The sequence below is a fragment of the Miniopterus natalensis genome, chromosome 2, assembly GCF_054644295.1.
Source record: "Miniopterus natalensis isolate mMinNat1 chromosome 2, mMinNat1.hap1, whole genome shotgun sequence".
NCBI classification, from domain to species: Eukaryota; Metazoa; Chordata; class Mammalia; order Chiroptera; family Miniopteridae; genus Miniopterus; species Miniopterus natalensis.
In genome coordinates, this window is record NC_142082.1 from 100,132,381 (window position 1) to 100,148,851 (window position 16,471).

Genomic DNA, 16,471 nt, shown 5'->3' on the forward strand with positions numbered 1-16,471 from the left:
TTAGAAACAGCAGTCTATTCTCATTGCTTCCACTTCCACACTTTTCATTCACTTCTCAATCTACTAATATGTGACTTCCACCCCCACATTTTACTAAAATTGTTCATTCAAAACTAGGTCACCAACTGCTTCCTAATTTCCAATCCCAACAAACTGCATTTTTACTTGTCCTTTCTTTTGTGAAGCAGTTTTGACCATATTCTAATTTAGAAACTCCCTCTTCCTTATACTCAAAACAGTACATTTCCCTACCCCTCACCCACCCACCCATCCTACAGTGTTCTGTCTCTTGCAGGGTCCTTTCTTTAGTTACTCCTTAAATGTGGACATAAAGTTCTCCTCTTGATCTTTCCTTCTTTCATGTGCCTCTATCCCTGAATTGGCTCATTCATTTTCATCTTCCATCTATGGAGTAATGACTCTTTATCTTTGGTTCTGCTTTCTCTCCAGCCCCAAATCCTGCCTTCTGGAAAATTCTACCTAAATGTCCCCTAGGAATCCCAAACTTGGCATATGTCAAATAACTAACTGTCCACCACCACTCCAATCCTACAAAACACACCCTCAGTGCTCCCTATAAGAAGATACAAATCACCTGAACTGAGGACTTCTCTCTCTGTCAGGTATACATTCAAACTTTATCCCTTTTCTACCTGGAAAACTCCTATTTATCCTTTAGATATCTAAGATGGTATCAGAGTAGGTGAAAGTTATACTCACCTCCTCCAAGGACCAAACTGGAATTACAGCTAAAGTATAGAATAATCAACCTGAATAACCAACTGAAGACTAGCTTAAGAGAAGTCTTATAACAAAGGATTTACAGCATCAACCCAGGGGAATACAATAGCCCCACCCTCTGGAATCCCTGTCACCCTACACTGCAGAGTTCACACCCTGCTGAAGAGTCAGCTTCCAGGGTAGAGGTATAGAGAATCAGGGATGCAGAGGTTGGGAAGACTCAGGGGTGTCAGTGACTGAGTTGTGTGGCTCTGGAGTGGGGGGCCACACCTCCCTCCTTCCCCAAAGTCTGACTAGTACTCCCCCTCCCACAAGATCCACTAGTCCTACCCACCCAACTCCAGGTGGCCCCACCCTGCTGAGTTTGGGCTCCAGGCAGAATCTGAGACAGACTAAGTTGTATAGCTCTAGGATGGGGGCCATATTTCCCCTGTATGCCCAACAGGTGCACAATCCTCCCTTCACATGGCCAAATCTTGGTGAGTTTGGAACTGATAAACTCACTGGCCTCACCCTGATGATTTCCTGAGACCCCTTGCCCAACCACAAAGTACTGTGGACACCCAGTGGGAGGAAGTTAGACTTGGTATACACTGGGACTTTTGCTGAGTGGCCTGATACCCAGGACTGGCCCAAGACTGAACCTGTATCAGTCTGGTGAACACTACTCACCTCTTTCTGGTGACTCACTGAGAACGTTCTTCATGCAACTCAAGTCCAACCAGAGGATATTTCAGTGACTGAGCCTAATAGGCAGCTGGCAGGAGGAGGCAGGCAAAGGCAGATCTCAGAATGCCTTGGGCTTTTTGCCTGACCTGCCCCAGACTTGGTGCTGGTGGAAGCCAGTCTTCACTCATAGCTTGTTCCTTCCGAGGCACACCCAACCCCAGCAGAGGCAGCCATAAACTGTGGGTCACTTTGTAGCTTCAAACAGGTTGGCCAAAGCCAGTCACAGGCAGCATCTGACATTGATGTATAACAGTCCTTCACAAGAGTCTCCAGAATAGACACAACCAGAAGCCAGCTTCAGGCAACATCAGAGCAGGATCCAATTAGCTTCACAAACAGCATATCCAAAGGGAGATCTTGGAAAGCACCAGACCCCACTAAGGTGAATTCCTTTTCATGTGGTCAGCACCTGCACAGCAGCTCATACACTGAGGTATGGAGTTGATCCTCATAGTCAGCCAGCCTGAGGGTCAACCCACCTACAAATAGGCCAACAGAAATCAAGACTCACTTAAAACAGGAGGACCCACATAACCCATAAAAGGGACATTCCTGGAGCACCCAGCTAAGGTGATCAAGGAGACTGTGACACTGGATCCCAAGAGACACCTACCACATAAGGCCAACCGACCAAGACTAGTAGATACAGTAGATCTACCTAACAAATAGAAACAAATACAAAGAGGGAGCCAAAATGAGGAGACAAAGAAATATGTCCCAAATGAAAGAACAGGAAAATCTCCAGAAAAAGAGCCAAATGAAATGGACACAAGTAATTTACCAGATGTAGAGTTCAAAGAAATGGTTATAAGGTGGCTCAGTTAGTTGGAGCATCCTCCCGTACATCAAAGGTTGTGGGTTCAATTCCTAGTCAGGGCACATATTTGAGTTGCAGGTTTGATCCCTGGCCAGGGCATGTGCAGGAGGCGGCCGATCAATGTTTCTCCCTCACATGGATGTTTCTCTCTCTCTTCGTCCTTCTCTCCCTCTCTTTCCCTTCCTCTCTCTCTAAAATCGATGAACATATCCTCAGGTGAGGATAAAAAAAAATGGTTTTAAGGATGCTCAAGAAACTTTGAGAACTACAAGAGCATGAAAAAAAAACACATAGATGCCATAAAAAACAACCAGTGAGAAATTAAGAATATATCTGAAATGAAGAATGCTCTAGAAGAAATAAACAGTAGGTTGGATGAAGCAAGAACTGAATCAGTGATTTGGAAGACAAGGTAGCAGAAAAAAAAAAAATTATAAATGAGAATAGTTTAAGGGAACTTTGGGAAAACATGAAGCATAACAATACCCACATCATAGAGGTACCAGAAGAAGAAGAGAGAGCAAGACATCGAGAATCTACTCTAAAAATCACTGAAAAACTCCCTAACCTGGTGAAGAAAAAAGACACACAAGTCTGGGAAGCACAGAGAGTCCCAAACAATACTAACCCAAAGAGACCCACACCAAGACATATCATAATTAAAATGGCAAAGATTAAAGACCAAGAGAGAACCTTAAAAGCAGAAAGAGAAAAGCAGTTAGTTACCTACAAGGGAGCTCCCATAAGACTGTCTGTCAGCTGATTTCTCAACAGAAACATTTCAGGGGAGAAGGGATTGGCATGAAATGTTCAAAGTGATAAAAAACAAGGACCTATAACAAAGACTAATTTACCCAGCAAGGCTATCATTTAAAGTTGATGGAGAAATAAAGAGCTTCCCAGACAAGAAAAAACTAAATGAGTTCATTACCACCAAACCAGTATTACAAGAAATAGGTTTTCTTTAAGAAGATGATGAAAGAAGAAAGAAAAAGAACAACAAAAATAACAACAAGAAGTAAAAGACAAAACAAAAGGACATGGTTATAAAGAATAAAATGGCAATAAATATGTACCAATCATCACTTTAAATGTAAATCGCTTAAATGCTCCAATCAAACAATACAGGGTCGTGGACTGGGTAAGAAAACATGACCCATATATAAGCTGTCTACAAGAGACCCATCTTAGAACAAAAGATATGCAAAACTAAGAGTAAACGGATAGAAAAAGATATTTCATGCAGATGGAAGTGAAATAAAAGCTGGGGTAGCAATACTTATATCTGACAAAAGACTTTAAAACAAGGCTATAATGAAAGACAAAGAAGGACACTATATAATAATAAAGTGAGCAATCCAACAAGAGGATATAACCCTTGTACACATTTATGCATCTAGCATAGGAATACCTAAATATTCAAAGCAAATCTTGTTAGGCATGAAAGGAGAGATTGCCAGTAATACAGTCATAGTAGAAAAGTTTAACACCTCATTGACATCAATGGGTAGATCTTTCAGACAAAATCTCAACAAGGTAACAGTGGTCTTAAATGACACACTAGACCAGATGAATTTAATTGATATGTTCAGAACATTTTACTGCAAAGCAGTAGAATATACAATCTTTTCAAGTGCATATGAAACATTTTCTAAGATAGGACACATGTTAGGACACAAAAGAAATCTAAATAGTTTTGAAAAGATTGAAATCATATCAAGTATCTTCTCTCACCAGAATGTATGAAACTAGAAATTAATCATACAAAAGAACCTGAAAAACACACAAAGACATGGAGGCTAAATAACATGTTACTAAACAATGAATGGGTTACCAATGAGATCAAAGAAGAAACCAAAAGATACCTTGAAACAAATGAAAATGAGAACAAAACAAACCCAAATCTATGGGACACAGCAAAAGCAGTCCTAAGAGAAAAATTCATAGCTTAACAGGCCTACCTTAAGAAACAAGAAAAATGTCAAATAAACAATCTAACTTTCAACATAAAGGAACTGGAAAAAACAACAAACAAAGCCCAAAGTGAGTAGGAGAAATAAAATAATAAAGATCAGAACAGAAATAAACAAAAAATAGAGTGTAAATAAAAAAACAATATGAAAAAGATCAATAAAACCAAGAGCTGGTGCTTTGAAAAGATAAATAAGACTGACAAACCTTTAACCAGAATCATCAAGGATGAGAGAGGACCCAAATACATAAAATCAGAAATGAAATGGGAGAAGAAACAACTGATACCACAGAAATACAAAGGATTGTAAGAAAATATTACGAACTATAGATCAACAAATTGGACAATCTGAACAAAATGGATAAATTCCCAGAAACATAACATTTTCCAAAACTTAATTAGGAAAAATCAGAAAATCTGAATAGACTTATTACACCTAATGAAATTAAAACAACAATAAAAAACAAAACAAGAACCTTCCAACAAACAAAAGTTCTGGACCAGATGGCTTCATAGGTGAATTTTACCAAACATTCAAAGAAGAACTAACACCATCCTTCTCAAACCATTCCAAAAAATTCAAGAGGAGGGTAGGCTCCTAAGCTCATTTAACAAGGCCAACATTATCCTAATTCTTAAACCACATAAAGATACTACCAAAAAATTTATAGCACAATATCTCTGATGAACACTGATGCTAAAATTCTCAACAAAATATTGCAAACTGGATCCAGCAATACATTCAAAAGATCACACTCTATGATTGATTTCTGGGATGCAAGATTGGTATAATATCTGCAAATCAATAAATGTGATACATCACATAAACAAAATGAAGGATAAAAATTGCATGATCATATCAATAGATGCAGTAAAAGCATTTGATTAAATCCAACACCCATTAATGACAAAAATTCTCAGCAAAGTAAGAATAGAGTGAACATATCTCAAAGTAATAAAGGCCATAAATAAGAAACTCATAGCCAACGTCATTCTCAATGGGCAAAAACTAAAAGTGTTTCCCTTAAGATCAGGAACAAGATGGGGTGTCCTCTTTCACCACTCTTATTCACCATAGTACTGGAAGTCCTAGCCACAAGCCATCAGACAAGAAGGAGAAGTAAGAGGCATCCAAACTGGAAAGGAAGAAGCGAAACTGTCACTATTTGCGGATGACATGATACTGTTTATAAAGAACCGTAAAGATTCCACCAAAAATATTACTAGAACTGATCAGTGAATTCAGTAAAATAGCAGGATGCAAAATAAATATTCAGAAATCAGTTGCATTTTATACATCAATAATGAACTATCAGAGAAGGAAACTAAGAAAATAATCCCATTCACAATTACTTTAAAAAAAAAAAAAAAAAAAAACAACACCTAGGAATAAGTTTAACCAAGAATGTAAATGACCTGTACTCAAAAAATTATTAGACACTGAAGAAAGAAATTGAAGAAGACACAAATAAGTGGAAGTATATACCATGTTCATGGATAGGAAGAATTAACATCATTAAAATGTCTATAGTATCCAACGCAATCCATAGATTCAATGCAATTCCTATCAAGATAACAATGGCATATTTCACAGAACTAGAACAATTATTCCAAAGATTTGTATGGAACCACACACAAAAAAATAGCAACAGCAATCTTGAGAAAGAACATACTTGGAAAAATCATGCTACCTGTAGCTATACTACAAGACCACAGTAATCAAACCATCATGGTACTGGCATAAAAACAGACATATACATCAATGGAACAGAATAGAGAGCACAGAAATAAACCCATGCCTTTACGTTCAATTAACATTTGACAAAAGAGGAAAGAATGTACAACAGGGTAAAGACAGCCTATTCAATAAATGGTGTTGGGAAAAATTGGACAGATACATACAAAAAAATGAAACTAGACTACCTTCTTACAACATGCACAAGAATAAACTCAAAATAGATTAAAGACTTAAATGTAAGGCCTCAAACCATAAAATCTTAGAAGAAAACATAAGCAGTAAAATCTAAATCATTTCTCATAGCAATACTTTTTCTGATATATCTCCTTGGGGAAAACAAAAGAAAAAATAAACAAATGAGACTACATCAAACTAAAAAGGTTTTGCATGGCAAGGAAAACCATCAACAAAATGAACAGATAGCCCACTGAATGGGAGAACATATTTGCCAATGATACATCTGATAAAGGGTTAGTATCAAAAATTTGTAAAGAGCTTATACAACTCAACAACAAGAAAACAAACAAAGCAATTTAAAAATGGGCATAGGACCTGAGTAGACACTTCTCCAAAGAGGACACACAGATGGCCAACAGACATATAAAAAGATGCTCAAGGTCACTAATCAACAGAGAAATGCAAATTAAAATCACAATGAGATATCATCTCACACCTTTCAAAATGGCTATAATCAATAAATCAACAAATAACAAGTGCTGTAGAAGATATGGAGAAAAGGGAACCTTTGTGCACTGTTGGTGGGAACGCAGATTGGTGCAGCCACTGTGGAGAGCAGTATAAAGTTTCCTCAAAAAATTAAAAATGGAACTACCTTTTGACCCAGCAATTCCACTTCTGGGAATATATCCAAAGAAACCTAAAACACTGATTTGAAAAAATATATGCACCGCTATGTTCATTGCAGCATTATTTACAATCACCAAATCCAAGTGCGAATCAGTAGATGAGTAGATAAAAAAAAATGAGTCGTGCGTTTACACAATGGAACATTCCATGGCCATATAAAAGAAGGAAATCTTTTTTATTTTCATATATTTTTATTGATTTCAGAGAGAGGAAGGGAGAGGGAGAGAGAGATAGAAACATCAATGATGAGAGAGTCATTGATTGGCTGCCTCTTGCACACTCCCTGCTGGGGATCGAGCTGCAACCCAGACATGCGCCCTGACTGGCAATCGAACCTCGATCTGCTGGATCATAGGTTGAAGCTCAACCACTGATCCAAGCCAGCCGGACAAGAAGGAAATCTTACCTTTTGTAACACCATGGATGGACCTGGAGAGCATTATGCTAAGTAAAATAAGCCAGTCAAAGAAAGACAAATACGATACGGTTTCATTTATATGTGGAACCTAATGAACAAAGTAAACAAACAGAACAGAAACAGACTCATAGAAACAGAATAAGACTGACAGTTGTCAGAGTGGATGATTGGGTTGGGGGATGGGTAAAAAAGGTGAAGGGATTAAACAAAAAACAGCAACAAAAACTCAAACACGAACAACAGTATGGTGATTACAAAACAAGGTGGGAGAGGAAAAAGAAGGTAAAAGGGTGATAAATGGTGATGGAAAGAGACTTAACTTTGGATGGTGAACCCACAATACAATACACAGATGATGTATTATAGAATTGTACACCTGGAACACATAATTTTCTTAACCAATATCACCCCAATAAATTCAATAAAAATTATAAGAGAAAAACAACTCCTATTTATCCTTCAAAATTCACCTCAACTCATCTCATTTAGGGAATCTTTCCAGAGCCCTCGCCGGCCTGGGCTGAGTTGAACATCCCTCCTCACCTGTCTATCACATACTTCGCTCTTCGTGTTTAATTATTAACTTATCTCTTTATTCCACAAAGACATGGACTATATATTTAATGTGGGCATCCTGAGCACATAGACCAGTGCCTGGCCCATAATGGGTCCTCGAAAAACCTTTGTTGAATAGCTGAATGAATACTGAATAAAGAAATCAAGAGTGGCTCTGATCATCTCAAAGACCGGTAATCCTCTGAAATAGCCGTTAGTTGGTCAGCAAACTACAGCCACAAGCTAGCCACTTGTTTTCCTAAAAAGAGTTTCACTGGAACACAGCCAGACTCATTCACTTACATACGGTCCGTGGCTGGTTCTGCATTACAAAGGCAGAGCTGTGTGGTTGTAACAGAAGCTGTTTGGCCCACAAAGCAAAAGTATTTACTATCTAGCATTTAATTTGCCCTCTCCTGCCCCAAAATATCTCAGGACCTTACCAACTTTCCATAATGATGAAAAAAACTACTATTACTTCCACTGCTATTAACATTTATTCAATAGATATTGATGTAATAAATCCCTCAGTTCTCATATACTATATATTATAGTGGGTTGGGAGATAATAAATATGTAAAAGCAAAATAAGAAAACTACAGAGCCTGATAAAGACAGTGAAAGAAACAAACAGGATAACCTGTTAGAAAGTATCCTGTTGGGAATGTGTCACTGTAGAGAGCGGGGATCAGTATAGCCTTTCTTTCTGGGGCAGTGACATTTGTGTTAAAACTTAAAGAAGGAGACAGAGCCAGTCTTGGAGAGTGTGGGAAAAAGTATGTTCTAGGAGGCATGGTGGCACAGAGACCCCTAGGTCAGGAGGAGATTGGCATGTCTGAGGAACTGAACGGAGGCCACTGTGGGTGACATGCAGTGAGAAGAAAGGAAGAGACTCAAACAGGCCTGAGAGAGGAGGTAGGAGGAGACCTGGCCCTGGAGGCCTCGGAGGCCAGGGGAGGCATTCTGATTGGCTGACACATTCTGACTGTCAGGTGCTATTCTAAGAGCTTCCATTCAGCCCTCTCAACAATCTAATGTCTTAGCTTCTGTTATTATCCTCAATTTAGAGAGGTAGAAACTGAGGCTCAGACAGGTGTGGATTGAGTAACTAATGAATCAAGAGTCTGGGATGAGAACCTGGTCTGTCTGACTCAGAGCACAAGGACTGCCCAGCAGACTGCACAGCCTCCCATCTGCTCCACGTGAATTCTGCAACGTAGACCCTCAACTTAAAAATGATCATGATCACAAATCTGACCCCAATCTACTCATCTGGCCTTGTTTCCAGCAACTCTCCTCAAACTGGTCCCTCTTTCCTAAAGAAGCCACACACTTCCATGTCTCTGCCATATTCTTCCTGCACAGACCTCACTCTGTGTTACTCTGTCCATCCATGAATTCTTCCAGGAGTTCACTTGCCCGCTAACCCTCTTCCCCCTGTATTAACACCTTGCAGCAGCGCTTCACAGGCTTTGCACAGAGCCAGTGCTGGACCGTTTACTGGGTGAATCAGTGCTTCACTAGGCCTCATTCTTTCTATCCCCGAGTGAGGCTAGAATGGGAAGAGGTGAGACCCTACTGCTATCTGAAGGTATCCAAAAAATGTCCTAATATCTCTCGGACGCCAGTCTTCCAGTACAATTCAGGAGATGCAGAATTATTACATGCTTCGGCGCTAGAAAGGCAAAAATATATGGGAAAAATAAAAATAGCGCTGTCACCTTAGAATTCTAACTTTAGAAATATTGAGCATATGCTGACATTTCGCTGAATTTCTGACATTATCATGACCAGTCAGACTTTTCAACAAGTACTAACTGTGCTTGTGTTTAAATTGTTCCAATCAAGTTTACTTGCTCTTCAAGACATATTTCATTAACTTAATTGTCTAAATTTTAAAATTTAGTAGGATTTATCCTGTCTTTAAAAAAATTACCTAAGAGAAAATTTCATACAGTATGTTGAACTCTAAAATAAAATTTATCTTAATAAGCAGAATTCATAACAAAACTGGATGTAATTTGAGAAAAATTATCCCAACTTCTCTTATCTGGTTGAATTTCTCTGCTCACTTATATAATGGAGTATTCTTATCTAGTCTTTAAAAAATTTCTATACTGACACTTTAACTACTCTCACAAAATATTAGAGTTCTTTTAGATAGCATTGCCGACAAGAAAACATGGGTATATTCATCTCCATGTGAACAAATGACATTCTAACATGCTGTACACTGTATAGGTTAACATTTTTCACACAATGCTTTAGGACATGAGAGATGTTTTTCTGAATAAATAACATAAAAATATACAGATCTACTAAAAAGAGTACAAAAAGATACTGCCTTTTTACTTCTCAGAATGGAGGGCTCTAACAGCAAAATTGTGTTTATATACACAATCTTAGGTTTCACTAATACAGATTTTCTGTCCACCCAAAGGGAGGCAAGAGTCCTGCTCTACGTTGAGCACTTAAACAGCTCCTGAGTGTCATACCCAGGCCTGATGACAGTAAAACTTCATGGTTTTAGGCATGACTGTGGAGTGAGAAAACACTGTAAATAAAAACACAGGAGTGATGTAAGAAGCAAGGAAGTGCTTAGGCTAGTTTATTCTTCAGCAGACACAGTCACATCAAGATCTGTAAGACTTAATTAAGAGTCCTAAGAAGTAGCATTAATTTACGACAGAGAATCTCTGGAAGAGTCTCATCTGTGGGGTGGCACACATTTACTGCATATCCAGTCCTTTTAGGCCACTCCAAAGCTATGAAGTACTTAATGGTACCCATAAAACCAACACAGGAGCGGAAACATTAGGAATATTTCCCAAGGTCTAAGTCACAGTTCACTTGCCTGTTAGATACCTAAGAGTTTTCCTACCTTAGAACTGAAAAAATGCAATATATGCAATTCACATATCAAACCAGATCCTAGAAATCCTGAGGTTGGAAATGTGCAAACGCTAAAGTGCAGGGTCAGCATTAAGGGCTGTTCCTATCTCCAGTTCCCATTTGCCAGTGCAATGGTGCTCAGAGCCTCCAGTGACCACATAACATAAAGACAGGAGTATAATCAACGTGAGAGTGAGAATCCCGGCTTGCCGAGTACAGAATACCAGTTAAATTCAAAATGCAACCAGGTACAGACACATTTTAAAAGTATTCTTGCCCGGCCGGGCGTGGCTCAACAGTTGAGCATCGACCTAGGATCCCGGCTATCGGGGTTCGATTCCCGGTCAGGGCACATGCCCGGGTTGCGGGCTCGATCCCCAGTTGGGGGCGTGCAGGAGGCAGCTGATCAATGACTCTCTCATCATTGATGTTTCTATCTCTCTCTCTCCCTCTCCTTTCCTCTCACTGAAATCAATAAAGATATATTAAAAAAATATATTCTTAAAATAATAACAAACAAACAAAAAACAACTGCTACATAAATAGCCCAGAACTAAAGGAATAAACACAAAAGGTGAGAAAGTTTTTATTAGACACAGCAAGTATCTGATGTTAACAATCTTTGAGGACCATGTAAAAGAAATGCCACCCATGAAGACCTAATTGATACGGAAACTGCCATAAACAATTAGAAAACAAAGCAAAATATAGGCAGGTAATGCTTTCAGAAACTGTACAACAGGCGGCACAGGAACGTGAGCCCTTGGAGGAGGAAAATAAATGAGGGGCGCCCACCATCACCCATCTCACCACCTGAGGGCACTTTCTAGACCAAAGCACAATATGGTGAATTCTAAACTAAAATTGTTTTTAAGATGCAGAATTCATAACAAAACTGAATGTAAGTTGAAAAAAAGATTAGCAGGTTGGGTTTGTCTGGAAAGGGGAACAGGGAACACGTGAGGGATAATGGAAAGGTTCTGCACTGTCCTTGTGGTTACAAAGGTATATAAAGGTGTATTAGCCTTGACAAGCAAACCTCCCCAAACTGGGTCCTGCCCATCTGCCTGGGGAAAGAGTGAACTGGGCCCTCTGTTTGCAGCAGAATGGCAATGCTGATGAATAATGTGAATCACTGGCCACACAGATGTCAATGTGGGATCTGTGCTGCTGAGTGACTAGGTTTGTGACCCTATGAATGTTACTTCATCACCCTGAGCCTCATCTGTAAAACAATTTCCTCACCTCTGAAACAGAAAAAGCAGGAAAAAGAAAACCTATCTCCTCAATTTGTTTACAGGTTAAATAAGATATTTTTATAATAATCACTCTGCAACTGCAATTAATTATCTTCATCATCTCTGTTCTTTGGTGGTCAAAATAATTTTGCATACAAGCTCAGCCTTAAAACAGGCCATTAGTCTCACTAAGCATGACGGTCACTTTTCTTCCCGCAGCCTTGCAGAAGACATCTTTCGCTGGGTACAACAGCTTTCTGAACTTTTATTTACCCTCTGAAATTCTGTGGCAGGAAGCCATACAGGTACCTTGTTCACTTGTCTGGACCATTTTCATGTTCCTTCCCTAGCTAGGCCTTCCCTCTTCAGCTGTTTTGATTTCCTAAAAGCCAAGAAAATAGACCTGAGACAATGACCCCAGCTAATATTTCACATATTGACAGCAATAAGATAAAACTGTCAATTACTACCTGAAAAGTTAGTCGATTTTTGAAACCCATGACACGACTGAAGACAGCTAACAGTGCTGTCTCTGTTCAGGTCATATTCATTAGAAAGGCTGCTGTCAAAGAAATTCCATTAGTATACTCACTCCAAACTATGTCAAGTGTTTCCCCGTAACCCTGAGTATAACAAAGTCACTCTCATTCTGTAAGTCTCATCTAGCATTTCTGCTACTTGCCTCTGTCCCATAAGCTTGAGCTGGCTACATTTCCGTGTCAGCTTCTTTTTGTCTATCTGGCTAATCAGGATTCTGGACCCATCACTCCATTGAATTGTTCTTACGAAGATAACCAATGATTTCCATGTTGTCAAATTCACTGATCCTGTCTCTGTCCTCAAACTACCCAGTTCCTCAGAAGCAGTCCAGATGGCTGACCACTCCTTGCTTCTCTGGGCTTTCTGGCCACCAGGTTCCCCTAGGCTCCCCACTTCTACTTTAGCTGCTGCTTCCCATCTTTGCTTTATAAGCAGCAGGTATAGACTAGACTCCTTAGTATCCTCTTGGTAGCTGAAATGAGCTTTTTAAAATTACTGTGCTGAAACTAGCCCTTCTGGAGCCCAGGGTTGCTAAAGGGAGAGACCCAGTCTCTGCATATCATCTTAGAGCAGAACAGGTAGAAATCGTTCCATAAAATTTTATGATAATATGAAAAATAAGAAGCATAATGGTAAAAATGGTACAATGGTAATAAAAGAAGGGAGATAAACACAGAAGAAAACAGGTTTTGTATTTCCTGGGGACACAGGTTCCCACTGCCACTGGGGCCTGGTGTGTGTTAGTGAGGAGGGGAGGGGGCAAGAAGAGATGGGGATTTTGATTCTGTAAGGTAAGTTCTCCCCATCTAGCTTTCTCCCCATCTAGCTATCTGCATGAGGTCCATGCAAGAGGCCAGAGCAGGGTTCACAAGAGGCAGGCATTGTTTGCTCCAGAGGTGTCTTGGCCTGAGGTTGTGTGTTAAGCACAGACTCTTGTTTTAACCTATTTCTCTCCAGACAAAGTTGGCAGCTATAGAGCTGCTTATATCTTAGAGTCTCTTGACACTCAACCTTACAGAATGATTATTGTAAAGATGTTTGCTTGTCAGTCAGCTCTGCCTCCCTAAAGTTGTGTGGTGAGAAACAGGGCCATGGACACTCCTGTCTCCTGCCATGACTTACCCCACTGCTCCAGTCAAGGATTCCTCAGGGTGTGCCCCTGCCCTGTGGGCTCTACTGATCTGTCCCCACTGCAGCTGAAGGCATCCTCTTTAGGAGTCATTGAAATAGTGTTTGGGAAGAAAGGGGATATATCTGAGGAAAACATGAAGAAAAATGGAAGGATTTCTGCAAAAAAAAAATATAAGTGAGGAATACTGCCAGAGCAGGTCTTGGAAGCTTGAGGACTCTAGCAAGCGACCAGGGCAAGCAAAGGGCCATGGGCATGGCTCTGGTACCCAAGAGCCAATCAGAGCTGAGCCATCATCACCATCTAGAGCTTCCCACTGTCTGGAGCGAGAACTTCTCATTTTCTGTCCAGAGCCCCTGCCAGGCAGTCCCGTCCAGCAGCACTAAGAAAGGATTTCACATCTTCAGCGTCCTATACGAGTGACACCTGTCATTGTCACAGGCTTTGCTGGGTCGCCAATGATTACCTATGTGAACATACACCTTTCTCTCAGTGAAGACACCTAGAAGCCCAAGAAAAAGGGTTAAGGTCCTGAAGGAGTAGGGCTGGGGGAGTCCCTACTCTGTCCTTGTGAGGTCTGAACTGAACTTTGAAGAAGTGTCAGCCTCACCACAAATGTGAGAGCACAAGTAAGGCAGCCTCAGAAGGGGCTGCCCATCTCCTGGGAGCGTGCAAGTGCTGTCCTCTAAGAGACCTTGCTTCACTTGAAACTTGACTTTAACAAGATGAATCTCAACTAAGTTTATATTTAGTAATTTTAATTTTTCCCAAATTATGTACATAAAGTAAAACTATTAACATTTGTTATACCATGCTATTTCCAAAGTACATAATCCAATTTTACATCAAGTTTATGACTCACTGATGAAGGGGAAGGTGAAATGGTGCTGGATAGCAACAGCCACCAGAGAAGGGACATGATGGCTTTAAACAGGGCCCATCTGCTGACGACTAACACTGTCGTGTCTCCAGCTGGGTCCTTTCCTCCTGACCCTCGTCTCCTAGATCCAGTGTTTTATTCCATAGGATAACTGAAGGCATTTCAACCTTCACATGCCCTAAATTAGCTCCTATGCCCCTGTATAGTGGCTTCTCCCTCTCTACATGGCAGCCCCATCCTCCTACTTGCTCAGGTCCCAACCCCTGCAGTCGCCGCTCATTGCTCTTTTTCTCTCCCAGCTCGTGTTGGGTCAGTCAGGAGCCCCTTTGTGCCTGACCTCACTGTCTCTCATCACTGTCCAAGTCACTGCATCACCTGTTCGCCCTGCTTCTGCCTGTGTCCCCTTAGAGTGTGCTCTTAACATGGGACTCAGAGAGATCCTGTTTACACAAAAGTCAGATCACACTGCCCAGTTTCAAATCCTCCACTAGTTTTCTTACTCAGAGTAAGAATCAAATCCTTATGATGGCTCTTAGGCCTTATGCAACTCTCCCAGCGCCAGTCACCACTCTGTTCGCACCCCCTACCATTCTCCTGCTGACTTGCTCTGCTCCAGCTTCCCCGGCCTTCTTGCCACTTCAGGGCCTTTGCACTGGCTCCTCCCTCTGCCTGGAATGCTCCACCAGGATGCCCACAAGGTTCCCTCCTTCACCTCCTTTGGAGCCATCTTTTCAGGGAGGTTTTTTCTGACCACCCTATTTAAAATTATAATCTTCCTCCTTCATGTCCCAAACCTCTTATTCTCCCTTCTCTAATGTTTCATTTTCTTCAATACTAGTTATTTATCCCAATACACCATGTAGTTTGTTTACTTACTTATAAAACAGTCTTCCCCCATTCTACAATTTCAGCTCCTCAGAGACAAGGATTTTTGTCTGTTGTTGCTGCTTTATTTCCCTTCCCCATCTACAGCAGTGCTGACATGTGAAAGTCCCTCAGCAGTAATTGTTAAATGAGTGACAGAATACATAATTACCTTGTAGCAGCTCAGATAACAACAAATAAGTCCATCACAATATACATATATCATGGGAATCATCAAAAAATAATTTGATCTTTTAGAGAAGTGCTTGTCAAAAAAACAAATCATTAAGACCATCAATAATTACCTCAGTAAATTACAATTCACAAACTAATATAATGGCAAACAGATGAAGTTCCCTTCCACTAATGAAATAAAAGAAATGCAATAACAATAATAGTAGTGGTAATAAAACTAATATTTAATACTGGCAAAGGTATGGCAAGAAGAGCAAGTTGAAGAAACACTCCTAGGAAAATAACTGTTACATGTTTTCTAAAAAATTAGCCTGTAAAAAGTTTGGATCTGCTTTATCCAATAATTACACTTGAAATAATCTATCCTAAAAAAAAAAAACATGAAAGAAGATAAATATGCACAAAGATTCAAATGGCAACGTTATGGAAAATAGTACAGAGTAAGCAGAACCCAAGTGCCAGTAATGGGACGATGGTTACATCAGTTCTGTGACTCTTCCCCAGTTGCCCATTTTTCCCACACCAGAGACACTCGCTGCCAGCGACGCACCTGTGTCCCATCCACAGCACTCTTCATGTTGCAATTTCTCAAGCACTATGTTCCCTGCTTTGGTGACATTTATCACACTTTGTAATTGTGTATTTATTTTAGTGCCTATTTCCTGCTTTAGTCCATAAGCTGCATAAAGGCAGGAGTGCTCTGTTTTGTTCACTGCTGCTGTCCTCAATTTACAACTTTTGGCACAAAATAAGTACCAAAATTTGTTGAATAAATAAACAAACAATATTATGCTACCATTAAATATTTCTGAAACATTGATGGCATAGAAAATGCCCACAATATGATACTCATAGGAAAAAAACAAAGTTCACATTAGTGTTATTTTAGCTACTGA

General features: G+C 40.0%; 1 protein-coding gene across 4 annotated transcripts in view; it reads right to left on the reverse strand.

Annotated features, from left to right (window-relative positions):
• MTUS2 (microtubule associated scaffold protein 2) overlaps positions 1 to 16,471 on the reverse strand; it is a 337,757-nt gene that overhangs the window by 311,699 nt on the left and 9,587 nt on the right. The gene's annotated exons all lie outside the window — the stretch shown is intronic.